The sequence below is a fragment of the Arvicola amphibius genome, chromosome 3 (assembly GCF_903992535.2).
Source record: "Arvicola amphibius chromosome 3, mArvAmp1.2, whole genome shotgun sequence".
Lineage (NCBI taxonomy): Eukaryota > Metazoa > Chordata > Mammalia > Rodentia > Cricetidae > Arvicola > Arvicola amphibius.
In genome coordinates, this window is record NC_052049.1 from 106,569,360 (window position 1) to 106,589,763 (window position 20,404).

The 20,404-nt window shown below is 42.1% G+C and overlaps 1 pseudogene; it reads right to left on the reverse strand.

Annotated features, from left to right (window-relative positions):
• Positions 1-20,404, reverse strand: part of LOC119809331 — a 67,168-nt pseudogene that overhangs the window by 25,693 nt on the left and 21,071 nt on the right.

Here is a 20,404-nt window from a genome sequence, read left to right on the forward strand (position 1 = left end):
AACCTCTCACTTCCTGCACTGTGTCTCCACCAGCTTCAAAGTTGGTCAATGAGTTCAATTCTCATACCAATCCCTCTTCATTTCTAAGTCCCCAATAAAAGCCAGATAGATTAGCAGACACTCATTAACTGCTCTATTTTTCTTTCTCTCTGACTACTCAAGGCCAAACCTGGAAGGAGTTGCAGGACTCTTTCCAACACTGGGCAGCAGAGGCAGGATTAGGTGTTGAAAATAGTTCTCAATTACACAGCACGAGGCGAGCCTAAACTACAGGAGACACTGCTCTACACAGAAATCAACATAACTTGAAAGAAATAAAACTATTAATGACTTAGAAACATTGGCGAACAGAAACAGAGACAACAGCAGCAATACACTTAAAGTATTTGAAACTAATACCAAAAAGTGATTTTTAAAGGGATGATAATAATGCACTTTTAAGATAAAATAAAACTTTCTATACTGACTTTGAAAAAAGAGTAGGGAGGGGGGTTATTCTCCCCGGATACCGCCTCTCTCTCCCTGTCCCTTCCCAGCTTGCACCCAGAATCCTCCCCCCCTCCCCCTTCCTCATCCTCCCGTCTTTGGGGCCACAAAATCCCACAGCTCAGCCTGTTTGGGCTCTGGGGACCCAGAATTGAGTGCACCCAGGCCGGTGGGAGGTCCCCTCCTTCATTTGACTGCCCGGAGCAAGGTAGGCCTTTGTCTGAGAGCTGCTTGGCCTGCAAGGGGACCTGAAAGTCTGCAGGAGGATCCATCGTTCTTTGGGGTGAGTGAGGAGTGAGTGCCCGAACCGCGGCAGCTGCCCGGAGAGGGACCACCGACTCTCCACAACTCCCCCTGCCACCAGCACACTTCCTGCTCTTCCTGCAGGGGTTATTCTCCCCGGATACCGCCTCTCTCTCCCTGTCCCTTCCCAGCTTGCACCCAGAATCCTCCCCCCCTCCCCCTTCCTCATCCTCCCGTCTTTGGGGCCACAAAATCCCACAGCTCAGCCTGTTTGGGCTCTGGGGACACAGAATTGAGTGCACCCAGGCCGGTGGGAGGTCCCCTCCTTCATTTGACTGCCCGGAGCAAGGTAGGCCTTTGTCTGAGAGCTGCTTGGCCTGCAAGGGGACCTGAAAGTCTGCAGGAGGATCCATCGTTCTTTGGGGTGAGTGAGGAGTGATTGCCCGAACCGCGGCAGCTGCCCAGAGAGGGACCACCGACTCTCCACAACTCCCCCTGCCACCAGCACACTTCCTGCTCTTCCTGCAGGGGTTATTCTCCCCGGATACCGCCTCTCTCTCCCTGTCCCTTCCCAGCTTGCACCCAGAATCCTCCCCCCCTCCCCCTTCCTCATCCTCCCATCTTTGGGGCCACAAAATCCCACAGCTCAGCCTGTTTGGGCTCTGGGGACCCGGAATTGAGTGCACCCAGGCCGGTGGGAGGTCCCTTCCTTCATTTGACTGCCCGGAGCAAGGTAGTCCTTTGTCTGAGAGCTGCTTGGCCTGCAAGGGGACCTCACAGTCTGCAGAAGGATCCATCATTCTTTGGGGAAGAGATGGGCAGGCGCCAATGCAGGAGCTCCTCCAACAACATGAAAGGCAACATGACATCACCACAAGCCAGACATCCCGAAACAACAAGAATTGAACACCCTACCCCAGAAGATATAGAAGAAACCGACATTAAACAGTACTTTATAAAAATAATAGAGGACCTTAAACAGGAGGTAAAAAACTGCCATAAAGAAATGGAGATGACAAACAAAAAGGTAGACGAAATAAATAAATCTCTCAAAGATACCCAAGAAAAACAAGAAAAACAAGAAAAAGCAATCAAACAGGTAAGGGAAACAGTACAAGACCTGATAAATGAAATGGAGGTATTGAAGAAAACACAATCTGAGGGACGACTAGAAATGGAAACTCTGAGTAAACGAACAGAAACTTCAGAGACAAGTATTTCCAACCGAATACAAGAGATGGAAGAAAGAATCTCGGACTCTGAAGATACTATAGAGGAAATAAACTCACAGATTAAAGAACTAAACAAATCTAACAAATTCTTAACACAAAACATTCAGGAAATCTGGGACACCATGAAAAGACCAAACCTAAGAATAATTGGGGTAGAAGAAGGAGAAGAATTACAACTCAAAGGCCCAGAAAACATATTCAACAAAATTATAGAAGAAAACTTCCCCAACCTAAAGAAGGATGTTCCTATGAAGGTACAAGAAGCCTACAGAACACCAAATAGACTGGATCAAAAGAAAGCATCCCCACGCCATATAATAATCAAAACACAAAACATACAGAATAAAGAACAGATATTAAGAGCTGCAAAGGAAAAAGGTCAAGTAACATATAAAGGGAAACCTATCAGAATTACACCTGATTTCTCAATGGAAACCATGAAAGCCAGAAGAGCTTGGATAGATGTGCTACAGACACTTAGGGAACATGGATGCAAGCCTAGACTATTATACCCAGCAAAGCTTGCATTCACCATTGATGGAGAAAACAAGATATTCCAGGACAAAAACAGATTTAAACAATACGCAGCCACAAATCCAGCCTTGCAGAAAGTAATAGAAGGAAAATCACAAACCAAGGAGTCCAACAACGCCGACAATAACTCAGGCATCTAGCGACCCTTCACCAGCACAACTAGAAGAAGGGAAACACACAAACTCTACTACTAAAAATGACTGAAGTTAACAACCACTGGTCATTAATATCACTTAATATCAATGGACTCAATTCACCTATAAAAAGGCACAGGCTAAGAGACTGGATACGAAAACAGAATCCAACATTTTGCTGTTTACAAGAAACACACCTCAACCACAAAGACAGGCACCTACTCAGAGTAAAGGGTTGGGAAAAGGTTTATCAAGCAAATGGCCCTAAGAAACAAGCGGGTGTGGCCATACTAATTTCCAACAAAGTTGACTTCAAACTAAAATCAATCAGAAGAGATGGAAAGGGACACTTTATACTCATAACAGGAAAAATCCTTCAGAATGAAGTCTCAATCCTGAATATCTATGCCCCTAATATAAAAGCTCCCACTTATGTAAAAGAAACACTTCTAGAACTCAAGGCAGCCATCAAACCACACACACTAATAGTTGGAGACTTCAACACTCCTCTCTCACCAATGGACAGGTCAATCAGACAGAAACCTAACAGAGAATTGAAAGACTTAATGGAGGTAATGAACCAAATGGACTTAACAGACATCTATAGAACATTCCACCCAAAGAGGAAAGAATATACCTTCTTCTCTGCGGCTCATGGAACCTTTTCGAAAATTGACCATATACTTGGTAACAAAGCAAACTTCCACAGTTACAAAAAAAATTAGTAACCACCTGTGTCTTATCGGATCACCATGGATTAAAATTAGAATTCAACAACAATGCTACCCCCAGAAGGCCCACAAACTCATGGAAACTGAACAGTCAACTACTGACCCACACCTGGGTCAAGGAAGAAATAAAGAAAGAAATTAAAGTCTTTCTTGAATTTAATGAAAACAAAGACACAACATACTCAAACCTATGGGACACAATGAAAGCAGTGCTAAGAGGAAAGTTCATAGCACTAAGTGCCCACTTAAAGAAAACGGAGAAAGCACTCATTGGTGACTTAACAGCACACCTGAAAGCTCTGGAAAAAAAAGAAGCAGACTCACCTAGGAGAAGTAGAAGACTGGAAATAATCAAACTGAGGGCAGAAATCAACAAAATAGAAACACAGAAAACAATCCAAAGAATCAATGAAACAAGAAGCTGGTTCTTGGAGAAAATCAACAAGATTGACAAACCCTTAGCCAAACTAATCAAACGGCAGAGGGAGAACACGCAAATTAACAAGATCAGAAATGAAAAGGGGGACATAACCACAGACACAGAGGAAATTCAGAAAATCATTAGATCTTACTACAAAAGCCTGTATGCCACAAAATTGGAAAATGTAAAAGAAATGGACAGTTTTTTAGATAAATACCATATACCAAAGTTAAACCAGGACCAGGTAAATGCTCTAAATCGTCCTGTTAGTCGCGAAGAATTAGAAACTGTTATCAGAAACCTCCCTACCAAAAAGAGCCCAGGACCAGATGGTTTCAATGCGGAATTCTACCAGAACTTCCAAGAAGACCTAATACCTATACTCCTTAAGGTATTTCATAATATAGAAACACAAGAGTCACTGCCAAATTCCTTCTATGAAGCTACAGTTACCCTGATACCTAAACCACACAAAGACTCAACCAAGAAAGAGAATTACAGGCCAATCTCACTCATGAACATGGACGCAAAAATTCTCAATAAAATACTGGCAAACCGAATCCAAGAACACATTAGAAAAATTATCCATTACGATCAAGTAGGCTTCATCCCAGAGATGCAGGGCTGGTTCAACATACGAAAATCTATTAATGTAATCCATCATATAAACAAACTGAAGGAAAAAAACCATATGGTCATCTCATTAGATGCTGAAAAAGGATTTGACAAAATTCAGCACCCTTTTATGATAAAGGTCTTGGAGAGATTAGGGATACAAGGGTCATTCCTAAATATAATAAAAGCTATTTACAGCAAGCCGACAGCTAACATCAAATTAAACGGAGAGAAACTCAAGGCTATCCCACTAAATTCAGGAACACGACAAGGCTGTCCACTCTCTCCTTATCTCTTCAATATAGTGCTTGAAGTTCTAGCAATAGCAATAAGACAACATAAGGGAATCAAGGGGATTCAATTTGGAAAGGAAGAAGTTAAACTTTCATTATTTGCAGATGATATGATAGTATACATAAGCGACCCCAAAAACTCCACCAAAGAACTCCTACAGCTGATAAACTCCTTCAGTAACGTGGCAGGATACAAGATCAACTCCAAAAAATCAGTCGCCCTCCTATACACAAAGGATAAGGAAGCAGAGAGGGAAATCAGAGAAGTATCACCTTTCACAATAGCCACAAATAGCATAAGATATCTGGGAGTATCGCTAACCAAGGAAGTGAAGGATTTATTTGACAAGAACTTTAAGTCTTTGAAGAAAGAAATTGAAGAGGATACCAGAAAATGGAAGGATCTCCCCTGCTCGTGGATTGGGAGGATCAACATAGTAAAAATGGCAATTCTACCAAAAGCAATCTATAGATTCAATGCAATCCCAATCAAGGTCCCATTAAAATTCTTCACAGAGATTGAGAGGACAATAATCAACTTTATATGGAAAAACAAGAAACCCAGGATAGCCAAAAAAATCTTATACAATAAAGGTACTTCTGGAGGCATTACCATCCCTGACTTCAAACTCTATTACAGAGCTACAGTATTGAAAACGGCTTGGTATTGGCATAAGAACAGAGAAGTTGACCAATGGAATCGTATAGAAGACCCGGATCTTAAACCACAAACCTATGAACACCTGATTTTTGATAAAGGAGCCAAAAGTACACAATGGAAAAAAGAGGGCATCTTCAACAAATGGTGCTGGCATAACTGGATGTCAACCTGTAGAAGAATGAAAGTAGATCCATATCTATCACCATGCACAAAACTCAAGTCCAAATGGATTAAAGACCTCAATATTAATTTGAACACATTGAGATTGATAGAGGAGAAAGTGGGAAGTACTCTACAACAAATGGGCACAGGGAACCGTTTCCTATGCATAACCCCAGCTGCAAAGACTTTAAGGGCAACATTGAATAAATGGGACCTCCTGAAGTTGAGCAGCTTCTGTAAAGCAAAGGACATTGTCACTAAGACACAAAGGCAGCCTACTGACTGGGAAAAGATCTTCACCAACCCTGCAACTGACAAAGGTCTGATCTCTAAAATATATAAGGAACTCAAGAGACTAGACGGTAAAATGCCAATTAACCCAATTAAAAAATGGGGCGATGAACTGAACAGAGAATTCTCAACAGAAGAAGTTCGAATGGCCAAAAGACACTTAAGGTCATGCTCAACCTCCCTAGCTATCAGGGAAATGCAAATCAAAACAACTTTGAGATATCATCTTACACCTGTCAGATTGGCTAAAATCCAAAACACCAATAATAACCTTTGCTGGAGAGGTTGTGGGGTAAGGGGCACACTCATCCATTGCTGGTGGGAATGCAAACTTGTGCAACCACTTTGGAAAGCAGTGTGGCGGTTTCTCAGGAAATTCGGGATCAACCTACCCCAGGACCCAGCAATTCCACTATTGGGAATCTACCCAAGAGATGCCCAATCATACAACAAAAGCATATGCTCATCTATGTTCATAGCAGCATTATTTGTAATAGCCAGATCCTGGAGACAGCCTAGATGCCCTTCAGTGGAAGAATGGATGAAGAAACTGTGGAATATATACATGCTAGAATACTACTCAGCGGTAAAAAACAATGACATCTTGAATTTTGCAGGCAAATGGATGGAAATAGAAAACACTATTCTGAGTGAGGTAACCCAGACCCATAAAGATGAACATGGGATGTACTCACTCATATTCGGTTTCTAGCCATGATTAAAGGACATCGAGCCTATAAGTTTGGGATCCTTGAGAAGATAATAAGAAGGTGAACTCCCCAAAAAGATATAGTAATCCTCCTGGATATTGGAAGTAGACACGATCGCCAGGCAAAATTGGGAACTTGAGGGTTGGGCAAGACTGGGCCAAGGGAAGATGGGGAGAGAAAAGTGTGAAGGGGAGAGCGGGGCGAGCTCGGAGGAATGGGGTGCTTGGGATATACGAAGGGTGGATATGAGAGCAGGGAAGCATATATCTGAATTTAAGGAGCTACCTGAGGGTTGTCAAGAGACTTGACCCTAGAGGGGTTCCCAGGTTTCCAGGGAGACGCCCCCAGTTAGTTCCTTGGGCAGCTGAGGAGAGGGAGCCTGAAAAGGCCAGTTCCTATAGCCATACTGATGAATTTCTTGCATATCACCATAGAACCTCCACCTGACGATAGATGAAGAAAATGACAGAGCCCCACCTTGGAGCACCGGACTGAGCTCCCAAGGTCCTGATGAGGAGCAGAAGGAGAGAGAACATGAGAAAGAAAGTCAGGACCGTGAGGGAACCTCCAGCTGGCGACAGATGGGGAAGGTGACTGAGCCCCACATTGGAGCACTGGACTGAGCTCCCAAGGTCCCGATGAGGAGCAGAAGGAGCGAGAACATGAGGGAGAAAGTCAGGAACGAGAGGGGTGCGTTCACTCATGGAGACGGTGGGACAGAACTAATGGGAGATCACCAACTCCAGTTGGAATGGGACTGATGGATCATGCGACCAAACCCGTCTCTCTGAGTGTGGCCAACAGCGGGGGCTGACTGAGAAGCAAAGGACAATGGCTCTGGGCTCTGATTGTTCTTCATGGACGGGCTCTGTGGGAGCCTTCTCAGCTTGGTCGATCACCTTCCTGGACCTGGGGGGAGTTGGGAGGACCTTGGTCTTAGCATAGAGTGGGGAACCCTGATGGCTCCTTGGCCTTGAGAGGGAGGGAGGGGAGGTATGGGTGGAGGGGAGGGGAGGGAAGGGGGAGAAGGAGGGGAGAGAAAGGGGAGAAGGAGGGGAGGGAGGGGGGAGGAGGAGGGAAGGAGATGGAAATTTTTAAATATAAAAAAAAAATAAACCATGAGAAAAAAAAAAAAAAAAAAGAGTAGGCCCTTCCCTGAGAGTCAGGATATCATTAATAAGAGATAGACTGATATTGCCCATATACATATGTTGGCTGCTGAGATCTGTAATCTGACACATAGAGTTAGTCAATGGCCTGTTTTTCAACAACAGTTTTTGAGCCAACATAAATGTATGAAGCAAGATTGATCATATCTGCAGAGGATAGTTGCTTAATTGCTAATTCAATGTTCCTTGACTCAAGAAAGCTTCCCAATCTGGACACCCAAGTACTCTGGTCTGTGTTCATTCACACGACAATAATTTAAACATGCTGGGAAATTACAAACCACTCCCACTACCACAATTGGACCCTTTTTATAATACTGGCTCCAACAGCTGATTGCCTATGCTGTATCCCCTGCAGTGCACATAATAAACTATTTTCCCTATTGTGGACTGAAGATAGAAGGGATGCTCCATATGCAAATCCTTTCCCTGTGAGTGCATTGGATAGTCAAATACATGACTCAAATGCATAATTTTAAAACTGTGAGGTGGTGCAGTCATTTAAGAATTTTGAAGGTTTAATGTAGAGGACACTCAAGATCATTGCCCTGGAAAGCAACAGCCAGGGACTGAGTCAACATAAGAGAAGTTGTCTGGGAAATAATTTTTGTATCTGGATGGAAATGCAGCAGTTCTAGAATTTATATGCCTTTCCACTGAGAAATAACTTCACACCCTTAGGAGATTAATAAAGGAATGTCTCTTTGATGATGGCATACATCAATCTCTGGCCAATGCTCAAGGGGAAACCAGGGTGGACAAATTTTACATTTAATATTTGCTATTATCCTTAAGTATCCCTTAGGTTCATGGTCCAGATTACACTTTAAACAACCGAAACAGAAACAGGCAACTTTACAGTCTAGACATTTAGGAAGATGGCAGAATTACACAGCAAAAATATTCCAAGAATATTTTAAGTATACCAGAGACCTGTTACATCAGTTCGTTCTTCATTGACAGTGTTCTAAGGTGAAGGTCACAGGGAATGAGACAGATAGGACAACTAAAAGGTAAAACACACAGGGTGTGAGGTCCTGCAGAAGATACGTCCCATGCCTACTAAGCTTCTAAAGAAAATAGCATTTTGCTAGTGGTGGTGGCATGCACCATTAATCCCAAGACACAGGGGAAAGAGCCACGAGCTTCTCTATGAGTTCAAGGCCTGCCTGGTCTACAGAGTTCCAGGATAGTCAGAACTGTCCCAGAGGATCTCTGTCTCAGAAAACCAAAAAAACAGAAGACATCAGCTAGCATTTTATATACTACTTCCAGAGGAAAAATGAAAAAATTTCATGAAGTCAGTAGAAACTATCATCCAATGAGACAAATTTAGGAGGAGGCTAGCCCAACAATTCTACACAAGGGGAACACAGGGTATTTCAAAAACTTTGTTTAGTGAAGAGTGATCTTGGTACTGATATCCATAGCTCTGAGTTGGGTTCTACAGAGCTGAGGCAGCCCCTCCACAAAGTCCTTGGCACCAGACCATTACCAGCTCCAAAGCATATTTCTGCTTTTAGAGAAGGATCTATGTTTGATTATCAATACATCAGGTCATTAGGGAAACTCACATGGCTTAGGTCTCGGGCTGTTTCTAGAGCTTCCAAAAATATCCCTCCTCCCAGTCTGAGGTCCTAAATGAAAGTTTTGATTGATCAGGCCAATCATTCACACAACAGTGTTTTATATTTCAAATATAAGTCACCTGGTGTCATATTGCCCATTTGGCAGAACTGTGCTTTTCTCAAAAAGAAAACTGGAACTTTTAGGCACACCAGGCCTTAAGGTTGGTTGTGACCTTGTAATGCCTCCGTGAACAGCTTGTTAAGAGGCCTGTTATTTGATATTTGGATGGGCCTAGTAAATTTTTTTTAAATCACTGATGGCTTCTTTGAAACGGTTTGGAGCCAAGTATCTGGGCAATCCTGGTGATCAATGTATACCCAAGCATTCTAATCTCTACCAGCCCTGATTAGCATATCCTTAGCTTTTGGGTGTTTTAGACCAGTCCTCCCTCTGCTAAATTCTACTTTGTGAGACTTAATTACTCACTAAGCATTGGTAAATCCTTTGGATCACCAATTCTCCTCTTCTACATTATGGTATAGTAGTGGATTGCCACCCAACATGTGAGATAGCCTTTGATAACCTCCAAAAATTTAAATATAAATTCATATTATTATTAAGTAGGGGGCATAGCCCCAGCCCGTGGCCTGGGAGTTACTTTGCTCTGGACTCCAAATCCCAGCTTGCAAGGTCCTGACCCCACCGACCCCCCCACAAGGGAGGGGTCAGGACTAGTCCCACAGGGTATTTAAGGGGCCTCCTAGAGGAGGAACACGTGGTTTGGGGGTCTCCATGAGCTCCTTGCTGTCCTGTCTCCCCACCATGTGCTCGGCCACCTCAGGTGATCTTACTTAATAAAACAATGGGCATTTTGATTTGGTTTGATTTAACCTAATTGGGTTTCTTGCACAAGCAGAGCTTCTCTTATTCTTAACACACACACACACACACACACACACACATATATATATACACATACACACATATACATATATACGTATACATACATATATATACATATATGTATATGTGTATATATATATATGTATATGTATGTATATATATACATACATATACATATATATATACATATTGGTTTTTTCTAGACAGAGTTTCTCTGCAGCTTTAGAGCCTGTCCTGGAGCTAGCTCTTGTAGAACAGGCTGGTCTCGAACTCACAGAGATCCACCTGCCTCTGCCTCCCGCGTGCTGGGATTAAAGGCGTGGCCACCACCACCCGGCAACAACTATATTTAAAAGCTAAATGCAAAGTGCTCAATATTGAAAAGATACTGGGGAATCTAGGCCTGAGTTTGGCAACATGTTTCCATGGATGCAACAAGCCTGTTGAAGTTGACTAGGAAGGTGTTTGTACACACAGCTTCCTGTTCCCAATATTTTAAGCAGATTAAGACATAGAGCAAAGTTATTCAGAGGCTTGCCCCTAAGCCCATGAGTTAGCAGGGAACATGTGGGACTTCACAATATAGGGAATACGGTGCAGGTTCCCACCCAGATCCCGGGAGGACACACCATACCGTCTCCCGCACCGCATCCTCTGCTAGTCCCCACCAGGAGACAGCATTTCCCTGCTCACCATGTTGTCGTTCTGCAGGTCGCCAAAGCTCTCAGTTTACCACCGCCCAGCAGCAGCAAATGCTCCACAGGACAGGAAACCACTGCCGCCAGCTCCTCTTCAAAGTCAAGCCTGAAGGAGCTTGACAGGAAGAGGCCTGCCCTGCTTTGACTGGCAGGTCACCTGGAGGGTATGATTGGCTAGTGAGGCTTAAGTGGCGGAAATACCTCCCATTGGGCTATAGTGTGCTTAAAGAGACAGCACATTGGTTCCTGGTCATTCCTCCCACCCCATCAAAAATTCTTTTCTAGATCTGAGAACATATGCATACACTTGCCTCTCCCTACAAAAGCAGTCAGTCTCATCTTCTTGCACTCCGTAGGAACTTCCCCCTTTTCCTCCTGGACGCAAAGTAGCTAGCTAGTTTGTACAGTTTAACAAGCTAGCTGGGTGGAGTAATTTCCTGTCCCACAGGGGAAAGGATGCCCAGAATATTAACAACTAGAGAGAGTTTTAAAGTTACAAAAGGAGATGCTTGTTCTGTGGATTCATGCTGAAGTCAGATGAACTGAAGGTACTTTTAACATGGCTTTCACAGGGATTTCCAACAGAAAAAAAAAAAGAAAAGCAGAGCCTGGCGATGGTGGCACACGCCTTTAATCCCAGCACTCGGGAGGCACAGGCAGGCAGATCTCTGTGAGTTAGAGACCAGCCTGGTCTACAGAGCTAGTTCCAGGACAGGCTCCAAAGCCACAGAGAAACCCTGTCTCAAACCTCCCCCCCACCCAAAAAAAAGAAGAAAAGCAGGAACCAGATCACAAACAAGATGATAGGTCTTGCCAGGTGGTGGTGGTGCATGCCTTTATTCCCAGTTCTCAAGGGGGGTGGAGTGGGAAGGAGGCAGATGCAGGCAGATCTCTGTGAGTTCGAGTCCAGCCTGTTCTACAAGAGCTAGTTCCAGGGAAAGCTTCAAAGCTATGGAGAAACCCTGTTTCAAAAAAAAAAAAAAAAAAAAGATAGGTCTTTCCCACATTGAAAAGCTGGATGATTGCTCCATTGCTTTATGGGTTTTATTCCTAAAATTCAAAGCAAGCTCCAGGCAAATGAATAATAATAAAGAGGGTAGTATTCATGAAAATCTGAATACATAGAGAATAATGGAGCTAGGAAAAATGTCTTCATGAGCACTATTGTTAGCTAGCAGGTCTCCCTCCAAGATCAGGTGAATAAAATATACAACTGCACTTTTCTAGATTCTCTACATGAACAGGATTGATAGAATGAATCTCACCACTTAAGTAGGAAGTGGGCTTATTAGAATGTCTCACAAACTGTGGTCCTGGTCACCTAAAAATAGCTGCCTACCAATGGCAATGGAAGAATCCAGTTGATTACTACTCAGCCTCGTGTCTAAGATCAAGTGAAGAATTTAGTTGTTTTCAGTCCATGAGGCTCGATGTCTAAGCTGGTTTTCAGTATACACCAAATTTCCAAAGAAGTGGACTCTAATGCTAGTAAAGGAATGAGCTTGGTAGGCAGAGGTAGAGCAAGAAGCCAAAAATAAAAGAATTTTCTTCTTCAGTATACTTTATATGTAACTGCTGATACGAGATTGTGAGATCCTGGTTAAATTTCGATCATAGTCTTTGTATTATTTGGGTATTTATTTATTTATGTGATTTTTATGGCAGGATTTATCTGTGTAGTTCTGAAACTCATTCTGAAGGCCAGACTGGTCTCAAACTCAGAAAATCCCACTGCTCTGCCTCTTGAATGATGGTGTTTAAGTATGCACCGACAACAAGCAGCTAAAAGTGGGTCCTATCATCTCAAGTTTTCCAGATTAATGGAGGGTTTTCCCATTTCAACACCTTTAAGTAAAATCTCTTAAGTAAAAACGCCTTTACGTAAAATCAGTTCTATGTCTATTAGTTAATCCCAAATATAGTCAGTTTGACTACCAAAAATAGACATCTCAAAAGCCAAGAGAGAAGAAATGAGGGGAAAAAATCTAGCCTGCATGAGGCAGGAAGAGCAAGGGAGTAATTTTCAAAACAGCAGTTTTCCTCAACAAAGGAAGCATTAGGATTTTACTTAGTGAGTCTGAACATGCTAATGTAAAGTTCTCCCTATTTTTAAGCATGCTCAGTTAACAAATCCACTTCTAAACATGATCACAGCATAAAAGCAGAGACATTTAGGGACATTCTTACCTCAAAGTCATGTAAGAACAAATGCAAATTAGACAAACGATAGAAAGATGCCTCTGGCTTGCTCATATTGTATCATAAGTTCTTAACTGAAAATCAAGAAAATGACACTTTGAAAAGTCAATTGTCAGTCTTGATATTTCAACTAAAAGATAGCTGTATCAACACCATAATTCTCAGAAACAAAAAAGACACGGAACACAGAACAAGAAAACTTTAAAGAAGAGTCACCTAACAGCCCTATATGCCGTCCTTCTGCAAGAACAGTTACGATGATCTTTATTAATATCAGAGCAAAGCTGCTTTTGCTCTGAGAAGGCTGACTAGGCAAAAGGCCACAGCTGCTCTCATACAAGAAAAATAAGAGTCCATTTTAACGAGCCCTGGCTTGTTGTCTCAGGGTTTTATTTACCCCACAGTAGACAATTTCATTCATTCTTTCTTCTATCTTTACAACATATTTAGTTATATGATGTTTTGCCTGCATGTGCCTATGCACAATATTTACAGAGTGCAGAAGAAGGGAGGAGATGCCTGGGACTAAAATTAGAGCAAAGGCTTAACTAGCTTGCAGGGTCCTGGAATAGAATCAAGGTCCTCTGTAAAAGCACCCAGCACTCTAACTGTTGAGTCATCTATCTAGCTCCTCTTTTTAATTTAAAATTAATCCTCAAAAATTGTTAATAAAAAGACATTACATCACTTTTTCTTTTTATCTGTTCATTCCTTCCATGCCACAAATCCCTTCCAACTTTATTCTTGTTAAGAATGTGTGAATAAATACTGAGCCTATAGTTGATGTGCCTAGAGAGGCTGACCTCGAACTCACAGAGATCTGCCTGCCTCTGCCTCTCAATTGTTGGGATTAAAGGTGTGTGCCACAACCGCCCATTTTTTTAGGGGCTTTAGAGACAGAGTTTTTCTGTGTTACAGTCCTAGCTATCCTGGAACTTGGTTTGTTGACCAGGCTGATTTTAAACTCACAGATATCTGCCTGCCTGTGCCTCCCAAGTGCTGGAATTAAAGATGAAGTTGAAGAATCTACTGAACTCAGTGCAACTGCATCTGGATTTGATCCCTTTTTGAAAAGTCATCTGACAGAAACAAGTTGGCCTCTGAATCAAGAAGAAGTCTAACAGAAGAACAGCAACAGAGGGTTGAGAGAAATAAACAACTGGCCTATAAAGAAGGCAGGCAAAGCTACTGAGTCATCGCCAGTCCCCAGAAAAGGATGTGGTAGTGAGTACACCCTGGGTACAGACAATTGAAGAGAGAAGTACTGGTGATGATCAAGAAGACTCAGTGGATTAAACACAGATACTGCAGATGGTCCACATGTTCCTTCTGCCAGTACAAATGAAGAGGAACAGTTCAAAGCAGAGGAAAATCAGCTGGAACATGCTAACATAGATTGATCCAGAAACGTTCTAAATAGCCAGAATTCCACAACAGAATCCTGCAAAGTTAGGGGTTATTTGTAAATTTTTCTACTTTGTATAAATTTAAGTCATAAAACTTCTATGAGTCCCTGCTTAAAATACAATGACTATTCATAATGTGAAAACCAAAGAAAATAAAAAGACACTTGCAACATAAAAATTATTTTTCAAGCTGCATGTGGTAGTATATTCTTTCAGTACCAGTAATCTGGACACAGAGGTCGGAACATCAATGTGCATTTTGTAGCTTGTGCTAAATAGTCTGCACACAAACACACATACACTCAGAGAAAGAGAGGGAGAGACAGAGAGAGAGAGAGAGAGAGAGAGAGAGAGAGAGAGAGAGAGAGAGAGAGAGAGAGAGAGAGAGAGAGAAAGAGAAGGAGGAAGAAAACTAAATAACATACAAGAAAAGGAGCACTGCAGAGTTATAATAATATAGTACCTCTTAAATTCATTTAAAGTATCTGCCACTTTTGCCCATGTAATCAGTTTCAAACATAAATATAGTGAATCATATGAGCATATGCCATTAATTCCAGTCACTGGGAGAAACTGAATATTTGACAGAGGGTTGGTCACTAGCTTACTATGTGACCTGAATTGCCCATCATGAGCTGGGTATTATTGGCTCCATCAAGTTATAAATTAGAATATGCACAGCTGCAATCTGTTATCAAATGAAAGTGGTAAATAAGATATCAGGACCAAGCAAGTCTTGAAGGCACAAAGAAACTCTATGAAAAAGTGGCCAAATGCCAATGGTTTCTACTCCTATTACAATGCCTTCCGATGCCAAGCATACATCTATAGTCTCATGAGGTATTTAATCCCTAAGATTGGTTGAATGAAGAAGAGAAGACTAAGGCCAGGCTGATGGTTCTATACATCATGCTGGAATTCAGCAGAAAAGTACAATACTCAAGTAGACAGGATGACTCTGCTGTCTTTACTCAGCCTCTTTTACCAACTCTTCATGTCAGAGTCCAATGGGCCCACGAGGAATAGGGCCGTAGTGCCAAAGATGAGAGATAGGTATGGGTTCAACAACATAGACTTGCACTCATCATGGCCAACTTGGCTACAGCTGGTGGTGAGTTGAGATGTCGCACATCAACAGAGACCAAAACTGAGCCCCAGATATGAAGCCATTGCTGGAGTGACCAGCCATCAACCTACAAGCAGGTTGACTACATGGGACAACATCATCCATGGAAAGGACAAGTCTTTGTCCTTACTGGACTATAAGCTTATTCTGGTTATGGATTTCTCTTTCCTACATGCAATGCTTCAATCCACTTGCAGAATTTATTGTTCACTTGCATTATATTTTACACAGTATTGCTTCTGACCAGGGAACTCTCATCACAGGCAGAGAAACATGAGAATGGGCCACAGTCATGATATCCACTAGTACTAACATGTTCTCCAGCATCCCTAAGAAGCTGCCCTGATTATAAGATTAATGGACTTTGTTCTTTAGAAGATAAAGTTTCAAAACCAATTAGGTTTCAGCATCTTCACAGCTGGGGCAAGTTTCTCCAGAAAGACCTATATGCTCTGAATCAGCACCCTATATATGGTATGATTTCTCCTATTGCCAGTGTTGATGGGTCCAGGAATCATGGGCTAAGAAGGGGAATAATGCCACTCACTATTGTGATTCTCATGGGATGAGGACTACACCTCCCAGAAGGCCTTTGTGAGCAGAAGGCCCCTGCCGCAAGCACAGATTGCAGTTTCACCCCGCTGGACCCAAAAACTACATTTCCCAAGAACACTGTACCCCTTTAAAAGTTTAAAACCCCCCGCCATGTGCTCTCTTGTTCTCTCTCTCTCTCTTTCTCTCTATCCCCTTCTCTTTTTCCTCCCTCCCTTGACCCCCACTGTGGAGCACCCCCTTCCCTTAATAAATAATCCTCCCATGCACGTGGTTGCGTCCTGGGTCTCCCTTCCTCCGGCTCCGCGATACACCCCACGCCAAAAAAGAAGAACAACAACTATGCCTACTACTGACACTCTAAGAAATTTTTGTGTCCTACTTCTGCCACTCTAAGTTCTGTTAACCTAGAAGTTTTGGTACCAAAGAGGAAGGCTTCCTGTTAAAAACAGCAAATATTCTATTAAACATTAAATGCAGACTTTCCCCTGGCCATTTAGGCTGCAAAGGCTCTTAAAAAGAAAGATTAAGAAAGAAATAACAACCTTATGCAGGGTGATACATCCAGATTAGCATGGAGAAATTCGATTGTCTCTGCACAATAGAGATAAGAAGGATTATGTCTGAAATGCAAGAGAGCCTTTAGGGCATCTCTTTGTGATAGTATGCCTTGCGACTAAAACTAATCAGAAACAAGAACACTATCATCCAATAAGTATGACAAAGGTCACATGTCTCTCAGGAATGAAGGTATGGGCCACTTCTCTAGGAAAAGATGCAAAACCTTTGCGAAGTACTGGCAGATGTTGGAAGAAATACAGAATGTGTAGCAGAGGGTGGCAGTTCTAAATACCATCTAAGGCCATGTGACCATTGCGGAAATGAGAGTTTTAACTGATGTGAATTTTGATTGAGATACTAAAAAGATGTCCTCCAAGGAACATTACCACTATTATAAATTTATAACACGTTTGTATTTTATTTAGTTACGTTTAGCAATAATTACATCCAGTTCATTGATTTTCATTTGGAAATTAATATGGTAATATGATTGTATGCCAATTGACAAGGTGTGGATTATGATAGCTATTCCTGTTTGTCGAATTTACTATATCTGGAATAAACTACAATTCAGAAATGGAGGTCACAGTTGTGATCTGGAGCTTAAGGTAAGAAGATAACGTAACTTTGATCCAAATACTGAGGAAAGATGACACACGTCCTTAATCTAGATCTGGAAGCTGGCAGACACACCTGTAATATGTGTCACACTTTCTGTTGGAAGGACAATTGAAGAAGAAAAGTGGGGTGTTATTTTTCTCTCTATTGGGTGCTTGTGTATCAGCCTCAGTACCCCCTTGGGTCTCAGAACTGGATGTCTATGGCAGGATCTGAGTGTAAAAATTAACCTTAAGTTCATTAACTCAGCATCTTCTTTATTTTTTATTCAAGGGGAAAATGAAGTGAAAGGGGCCCAGTGGAGAAAAACAATAAGCAGAAAAAAAGGGAAGACTAAGGAGAAGAAAGGAGAGTAAGGGGAAGAAGTAGAAGTAGAAAGAAGAATCAGAGTAAGAGTGAGGGCTCACCTCCATGAGGTTTTCAGTTATTACAGGTGGAGTATTTCACAGGTCAGCACAATGATAATATGCATATCAAAATCACAAAAGGGACAGGTAGAACCTGACAAAGCAGTACTCCAGGACAAAGCAGTGACCCATACCAGGAAAGAGCCTGCATTCCAGGGGAAGTACCTGACATTCCAAACAATTAGATAAAGTTAATAAACACACCTGAATCCTGGATTCACCCATTCTCCTTATCTAATCTCTTTGGTGATAACCAGATTTGAGAATGCCAAGATTCTTTTGTTAGCAAAAGTGGGACGTCCTGCCTTCCTGCTAGGGCCTGTCTTCTATAAAAATTTCTGTATTCGGTTAGTGGGTAACTTTGTGGGATTGACTCCCTGTAAATTTGAGTGTTAGAACAAAGAATGAAAGTTATCCGTCTAAGGCCTCCTGGTATGGGGTTATGGAGCAAGTTTTGTCCAGCATAAGTCACACTGCTGAGGTGCTTTAAGAAAAATCTCATTTTAAAATGAAGAATTATGCTTCCCAATGTTTCCACAGATATGACAGTGATGTTTCCAAAAGACAAGTGTTCCCACAGCTCTGCAAAGTCATTGCTCCATATGAACATGTATTTATACCCTACCTGTGGAACTGCCTTTTGGTCTCTCAGCTGTGCATTCACTGAATAGTCTTGTGGACTTCAACATCTCTCTGTGTTCCCTCACCTTGTCAGCACAGGTATTACTTCATTGTCATTGAAGTTTTACTTCTTTGGGATTCTAGCATATACACAAAGCAGCTGAGACATCCATTCTTGTGGTTCTGGGCATCTACTATATTCATGAATTTTCCATTCACTAACAGCCCTTGTTGGACTGCATTCTGTAAGTTTTTCCAATAAATCCCCATATACACATAGATAGATAGATAGATAGATAGATAGATAGATAGATAGATAGATAGATAGATGATGTGGGAGGGTCTTCTGTTTTAATAAAGAAACTGCCTTGGCCAGCCCTTAGGCGGGTGGAGTAGACAGAACAGGAAGAAGGAAGTGAGGTAGATGGCTCAGTCAGATGCCATGCCTCTCCTAAGTTAGTCAGACTGCAGTGCCTCTGCTAGGGAGAGAGATGCGATGAAGCCAGCCACCAGGTCTGACGTGCTGAATTTTTCCCAGTAAGACACCATTCGTGGTGTTACAAAGATTATTAGATATGGGTTAGTCAAGATGTGAGTAAGAAGCTGAAACTAATGAGCCAGGCAGTATTTAAAAGAATACAGTTTCCGTGTAATTATTTCGGGTAAAGCTAGCGGGCGGCCAGGAGCTGGGCAGGATGAAAAGCAGGCCTGCCCACAGCCCCACACTACAGAATGGCACCCAACATAGATAACTGAATCCACAGAAAGCTTGAGAAAGCTTGGGAAAGAATAGAGTAAAGCATGGCTTCTTGGGTAGCAGCAATTTCTTGGGTTTGAAAGTGTGCTTTTCGGTTTTCAGCTGTAGCAGGAAAAAAGTTGTGCTGTTTTAAAATGCCAGATTTCTGAGCCATCCTGCTAGGGCAAACTCTGACTCTTTTAAGCAGGCGGTCCTGACTATGGAGCTTTTGAGTGTTGTTTAACACTGTTGCAGCTTGCTCGCTGGCAAGTACCTTGAAACGCCACAGAGTTGTGGTGATAAACATGGCTACAGCCGGTAGCTCTGCCATGAGGCTGGATAGCTAAGGAATGGGCTGGATCTAGCTGTAAAAGTCACGGCTTTAGTCCTACCGATATTGTTTGGTAAATTAAAGACTCATGTGGTCACAAAAAGAGAGATATACAGTAAAAGAAAGAGTCAAAATCGAAGAAAACATCTAAATGGTTTACAATGTGTTAAAAATATATTCAGGCTAAACGTTAAAGTTCTTAAAGGTAAAAAAGAAAAAGAAAAAAGGAAGTAGTTTGTTGTGGTGGTACACACCTTTAATCCCAACACTTGGGAGGCAGAGGTAGATTGACCTCTGTGACTTCAAGGTGTGGTAGCACACACCTTCAATCCCAGTGCCTGGGAGGCAGAGACAGAGATCTCTGTGAGTTCAAGGTGTTGTAGCACACACCTTTAATCCCTGCTCTGGGGAGGCAGAGGCAGAGGCAGACTGATCTCTATGAGTTCAAGGACAGCCTGGTCTACAGAGTTATTCCAGGACAAAGATATACAGAGAACCTGTTTCAAAAAGTAAATGTAAAAATAAAAGGAATAGAGGTTAAAACAAAGCTGCACAAAGATGGAAAGTACACAGAGAATCTTGATACTGTATGCTATTATGCTCTCTTTGAATTGTTTGAATGCTGAGGAAGAAGCAACAGCTGCTAAAAGATATTTGTTTATAAATGCTGCCGAACTAATCCAAGAAAGATATCTTGAAAATACCTTGACTTCAGAATTTGGATCTAAGGATATGATACTTTGGAAAAGAGATTCTTCTTTTGTTTTTACAGAAAATGACACTCTGTGGATTGCTTCTATCCCAATATGGTATGATAGACCACGCCCTCCTGAAAGGTTGCTGTGAACACCTTCTGAAAATTACTTCACCCAACTGATGACTGAGATGAACGTGGCACACAGGTTACACCATGAAATATCTGATTAACAGCGTCCCCATTCAGCAAGAAGCAGTTTGGAGAGAAATAACTGCGCGCATGTTCCCAAATATTGTTT